Raw genomic sequence first — 7,254 nt, forward strand, 5'->3', positions numbered from 1 at the left:
TGGGTGCAAAGGATTTCACATAGAGACCTAACACATCGATCGACTTGATGGGTGGCAAGGATCTCACATAGATATTTAGCTATTTGATCGCCTCCATGGGAGACAAGGATCCTATAGAGACACAACACATTGATCGCCTCAACGGATGGAAAGGATCTCACATAGAGAGATATAGCGATTTGATCGGCTCCATGGGTGGCAAAGATCCCACAGAGATCCAACGTATCGATTTCCTCAACGAGTAGTAAAGATCTCACATATTCAACGATTTGGTCACCTCTAAGGGAGAAAAGGACCCCACTCAGAGGTCTAGCGATTTGATCACCTCTATAGACTATTGGGTGTGAATATGGGAGTATAAAAATGGTGTAGAGGGAGGTGAATAGACCCAAATAAAAATCAAATGCCTTTAATAAAGGTTATCAAAGTGTTTTAAAAAATTGCGAGCGAAAGGTTTGATGTTAAAAAATTTACGAGCGGAAGGTTGAGATGACACAAAGATTTATAGTGCTTCGGCATTCGTCCTCGCTTTGCCTACGTGCATTCTTCAATGGTTTCCCATTGGAACATGCATTGTTCCTTTTTATTTGACAAGTATTTGCAAGAGTTCATACAATGACCAATCCACGATAAAGCTGAGAAAATTAAAATCTCTTATTTGGATCTTGACTTGTATCGACACAATGCCAAACTCTTCTACGTAATCTTTACTAAATTAACGCTTATTTAATCTTCCAATATCACAAATCTTCTCCAAGCCTTTATGTGTAACAATAAACCCTTTGATTCTATCGATTCCTTGAGTGATGAATTTTCCAAAGATTTGAGAAGAACTTTGCCTTATATATAGCCTTCCACATAGCCACTACTAAGGCAATTCTGGAGAGATGAACCTACTTCTTTTCAATAGAATTTTTCATCACCAATGATAACCTCCTCAATATTGAAAACAACCTGAAAGTATCAATCAAATCTTCAAGACGATTAGTTTCAAGAATGTGCCTCCTTCAATAAATTAAAATCTCAAGATCTGAATCGAATTGAAGTTGAAGATGAAAGAATTTCGTTGCAAGAACTTTGAACTTTCAAAATAGAGGAAATTAATTTATCACAAAATCACAATGTTGATTATGATACAAACTATGATTCATTACATGAGGATATGATGATAAAAAGGTTTTATATGTGCTTGAGATTAAGCACTGAAAATGGTTGAAAAAGCCAATTGGATTCAAATCGAGAGCATTTTATGATTTGAATCAAATGAATAAGTGAAGTGGAACAAAAGAAAAACAGAGCTTTGACCCATTTTTCATGTGTTAAATTTTATTTCAATCAAACAGGCTGAGCTAACTGGAAAATATGGAAAATTTGCATGATTCAAATCATGTGTAAAGTGTGATTCTAATCAATTGAGGCAGAGGTGACCCATAGTTTAATGATTCGAATGGACTATGCATGCTAAAAATGAATCTTTTCAAAACTTGATTCAGAGACGTGCAGTCACGAAGGAAACTCAATAATCAAAAGTAAATCAAAGATAAAAGTGATAAGACAAGCAATAAAATAAATTTATTGGGGTGCTCCCCTTGAATGTATTAGGGACATGCAACTACATTATCCCCCATTTTTATGCTTGGAAACCTTTCTCTTGAAATTGAGTTGACATTGAGTATACCAAAAACGCTTATCCCCTGAAATATTGCAGACAAACCACATCATAAAACACATAAAACAATTATAGACTCATTACAACTTCTCCCTCTTTGACAATATCAAAAAGATATAGATCGAAATGCGTCTAAACACCAAATAAACAACCACCAACAAATAATTCCAATGAAAATATGAGTTGAACAGATAAGAAGCATATACAACAACAAAGATTGGATATAGAACAGGAAGATGAATATGTCACAAGCAACAAAATGAAAATAGACATGCAACACCAACATTCAACAACTAACAATTAAGTGACAAAACTTGTATGTCAAGGAATGCATTAACAATCATAAATAATGCATGAACAAGTATACAAATTCTCGAATTCACGTAATTAGAAACACACATTTAAAAGACTTAAATGCAAATAAGAACAATCAAAACATAAGCTAGAGATGAATGAGTAAGATAAGGAGGATATAAGTAAACTAACACACAACTCTAGAACAAAAACCTAAAATGATATAAATCAAATACAATTGTTATAGAGACATACCAATGTAGCTCAGTGAAAGCTATGATTTGCTACAAAATAGTGTTAATGAAAACAAAATATATTGCAAATGAAACTAAACAAAACCCTCATTCCCTTTAAGGCATGAAGAATCCAAGACTCCCAAATCCTTATAAATCTTGTGAAAGGGATCCATTGATAATGGATTTCTAAAAATGTCAGCAAGCTAACTTTTAGTGTCAACATATTCAAAAAAAAGTCCTCTTTTTCCACATGATATATAAGAAAATGGTGTCAGATCTCAATGTATTTGGTTTGTGAATGAAGTATCAGATTCTTAGTCAGGCTTATTGCACTAGTACTATCGCATTATATCAGAACACAACCAAGTTTTAAATCATAGTCTAGTAATTATTGCTTTAGCCACAATAATCATGCACGACAACTACCATCGCCTACACATTCAGCCTCAGAGGTAGAAAGAGAAACACTATGTTGCTTCTTACTGTGCCAAGAAACTAAACATCTTCCAAATAAGTGGTAGGTACCACTAGTACTTTTCTTGTCCGACTTGCACCTTAAGAAATCATAATAAAAAATACCTTCTAAGATACAAGCACTACCTTTAGGATACCAAAGACCGTGATGGGAGGTTCCGTTGAGATACCTAAAAATATGTTTTACGATTTTAAAATGGGAATCCTTGGGTGATGCTTGATATCTAGCCAACATGCACACACTAAACATGATATCTGACCTAATTGCGGTTAAATAAAGTAAGGATCTGATTATACCTCTATACCTGGTTACGTTGAAATCAACTCCTATTTCATCTTTGTCAATAAGCACATTTGAGGCCATGAGTGTTGAGATACTCTTCAAATCTTTCATATCGAACTTCTTGAGAAGCTCTAAGTAATAGTTTGCTTGACTTATGAAAATGCCTTCTTCTACTTGCTTGATTTTCAATCCTAAGAAGTATGTTAGCTCTCCTATGAGTGACATCTCAAATTCTCCCTGTATCAAACTTGCAAATTCTCGACAAAGAGATTCATTAGTAAACCCGAAAATAATATCATCTACATAAATTTGAACTAAGAGAATATGCTTTTCCTTATGTCTTATAAATACAATTGTATCAAATTTCCCACAATTGAATCCTTGCTTGATCAAAAATCCATTCAATCGCTTATACCAAGCTCTAAGAGCTTGTTTGAGACCATAAATGGCTCTTTTCAATTTAAAAACATGATTAGGATTATCGTGATCCTCAAAACCCAGGGGTTGTGAAACATACACCTCTTTGTTTATATGGACATTAAGAAAAGAAGATTTAACTTTCATTTGGTAAAGCAAAAATTCTGGGCAACAAGTGAATGCCAAAAGGAGTCTAATAGCTTCTAGACGGGATATAGGAGCATAAGTCTCCTTGTAGTATATTCCTTCAACCTGACTATATCCTTTTTCCACTAATCTTGCTTTATTTCTAGTAATTAAACCATTTCCATCCATCTTATTCCTAAATATCCATCTTGTACCAAAGACAGTTTTGTCAACCGGATGCAGAACAAGCTCCCAAATGTTGTTACGTTTGAATTAGATTAGTTTTTCTTGCATATCAAGTGGCCATCTCTCATCAAGTAAAGCATCTGATATCAATTTATGTTTAATATGAGAAATGAAAGCATAATACTTACATAAATTATTAACATGTGACCTAGTACTTACACCTCTTTTGATGTCTCCCAGGATTTGATCTAACGGATGATTCTTTGTGATTGTCCAATCTCTAGGCAACTAGTTCTAGGTCTCTTGTTTTTCATCCTCATGTAATCTTTCCTTTTTATCTTCCATAATGTCCTCATCCTTTGTTTAAGGAGTAAGATACACTTTTAAACTCTCATCGTAGATCAATCTTTCTGTTATTACACCTGAAACATCAGAACAAATACCGTTACCCATCATTTGGGGTGAAGACTTATCAGAAGCAACATGAATTGACTCTCTAATGAAAAAAAATTGCAAAAAAGATAAATAAAGTGCAACTACATGAAGATAAAAAAGAATGAAACGATCATACCAATTACGATGATCAAGGACTAGATTTTTTGTGCAACTGACATTAGCAAATTACAACACTAATATAGAAAAAGAATACAATAGATCAAAAATATGATTGGATACATCTTTCTTCACTTGTTGTTAGAATCCATAAAGATTCATGGATGCCCATGCACAAAACATCAATAGATAGAACTAGGTACCTAATTTAGTTGGGTCCTTTGGGGTTAGTTGAACAACACTTAGGAATCAATGTCATTTAGGAACTTAAACATTCCTAACATGATAAAAAGGACTAATGTGACCCTTATCAGCACAATAATGACAAGTACCTTTATATGAAATGCTTCTTCTATTTCTTTTAGTGACATGAGGTTTTTTCTTAAAAACCTTTCATCTTTCACTCGAAGAACTAGAACAAGTACAAGATAGTGAAGTAACATGTGTTAGTTGTCCCTTAAGTGTTTCAATTTCAAGTTTTAAATTGGACACTAGACACATTACATAATTTCCATCTTTTCAACTAAAGTATCTGAAACATTACAACGCTAATCCATTAGAGATGTATGCGCTTCCTTAAGAGATTCCAAAGGACGATTAAGATGATTTATCTCCTCTTCAAGTTTTAAAATCCTTTCTTTTTGGAGACAAATTTTCTTAAACGCTTTTATAAAATCATCATATATATCTTTGAATGCATTCAACAATTCACTATAAGAATACTCATTATCGGAATCAAATTTATATACCTTTGAAGTTTCACCTTTCTTACGTGCCATCAAACAAAACTTGGCAGACTCATCATCTGAACTAGAGCAAGAATCGGAAGATGAGCTCTCATCCTCTTTTCCCATGCGATACAGGATCTACGACCTTTAGAACTCCATCCTTTCGTCTTGTAGTAATCCTTGTCTTTACTTTTATGATGTTCGGTGAGGGTTGGAAAAATGGTTCTATAATGTCCCAATTTCCACACTCGTAACATGTCATATCATAATCACTTTTCTTGTGATCTTTCTTGGATGGATGAGTATTTCTGAAATTCACTAGACCTTTGTCGGTATGCTTGAGTTTGTTTCTCTTTAAATATTTATTGTAGCATCTGACGAATAAACCCATCTCTTACTTTTTAGAAGTTTCTTCATATGAGTTGTCACTCTCTTCCTTTGACTTCTTCCCTTTAGAATACGATGCTTTCAAAGAAAGATCTAGTTTCTCTTTTTTACCTTTCTCTTTATTTTTTGACCTTCCTTCTCTATCGACGAGTCATTTTAGCTCATTCTCATGCTCACCTAACTTTCCAATATGTTTTGTAATATCCAAAGTACTAAGGTCATTTGATTCTTTTATAGCAGTGACCTCTGGTTTATAGTCCCTACACATAGTTCTCAATATTTTGTTAGTATGACCTTTGTTAAAAAGGTTTTACCCAAATTTCTTAATTTGTTGATTAAATGGAGGAATCTAGTTTGCATGGAATCCACATATATCTCTGGGTTCCATACGAAATAAATGTAAAGTTATTAATTTAAGAATCATTGATGTTATCCATTCCTTCATAAAGAGTTTGAAGAGTTCCCCACTTACCTTTAGCACTCGTATGATTTGAAATTGAGTAGAAGACTTTAGAGCTTAAAGCGAAAATAAGTATGTTCCTCGCTTTCAAATCATATGAAGCTTTTTTGGTTCTAGCATCATTCCAATCTTTTAGATGTTTAACAATGTCCTAATTTCCCTTAGGAATGAATGGTCCCTCGGTGATGACATACCATAAATTTTTGTCAACCGATAATAAGTGTACATACATATTTACTTTCCAAAAAATATAATTTTCTCCTTTGAAAATAGGTGCTCTATTATACGCTCCCTTAGGATTGTCATCTTCTTCCATATTCATAACTTTTGGATGTCGGTTACACACAATCAAAAAACCAGGCTCTAATACCAATTGTTGGGTGTGAATATAGGAGTAGAAAAACAATATAGATGTGTTAGCTCCAATTTCTACGCCTGATATGGATTAAGGGAATTAAATAAGGAAATAAAGTTTCATGTGAAGAAATTGAATGTTTCGACAATACTATATAGTTTGAAATTCCATTCTAAGATACCTTGTTGCAAAGGTAAAGATATTATCTGGACTTAGAAGTATTTCTAGTAGTTTGGAGATATTTCGACAGAAGCGTCACTGATGGTATTTCGATACAGGATTTTAATTCAAATAAGGGAGGGAATTATTTTTTCTTATCTAACTGCTAGGTATACGTGGGGCATGGTGGGAAATTGCATACATGCAGAGTGCCACTTGTTTTAATTTGGTGAATAGGCCGTTAGAAGTGGTTATTTCGATTGGTATAAATAGGAGGTCTTAGTGTTAGGATCAAGGGTGTTCAAGATTGTACAAATTCATCAACTTACCCAAAGTACCTGTGTGTAGAGAAAGTGTAAATTGAGAAAATGTACATTTGATGTTACACCATGTTTTTACTCAAAGTAGTTTAAATAATCTTTTCTTTTCTTTTCATAAATTTATCTTCTTCGCCATTTACTTTCTAGCGCTTTCCTTGTTTTCTTTGCATTATTTTTCCTTTATATTCTTTAACAGGTTATTTGAGTATGAATCTTGTCGAAGTGTTTATCATTCATCAGATTTCGCCCTAAAATCAATTAGCACATGTCCTAGGATCAATCTGATCGATCCTATAAGTAACCAAAATAGTTTTAATTTGGAAGATCAACGGTTGTTTACCAATTTTCACGATAAACAAATTGGCACGCCCAGTGGGACAATGCTAACTGTTTTGAAAACAAAAAAAGTAAATTTTTTTCATTTTATTAGTTCTTGTCGTTCAATCATCTTTCTCCTTTTGAAAAGTTCGTTGTATGTTATTGAGAAGTGGTAAAGTAATTACCACCAACGAAGATAAACAAAGAGGAAGATACATGAGGGGAGTGATAAAATCAAACCAGCCAGATAGTGCGAATTCTCAAAGTATGTCAACTAATAATGGAGAACC

Source organism: Lathyrus oleraceus, chromosome 6 (genome assembly GCF_024323335.1).
Source record: "Lathyrus oleraceus cultivar Zhongwan6 chromosome 6, CAAS_Psat_ZW6_1.0, whole genome shotgun sequence".
Lineage (NCBI taxonomy): Eukaryota > Viridiplantae > Streptophyta > Magnoliopsida > Fabales > Fabaceae > Lathyrus > Lathyrus oleraceus.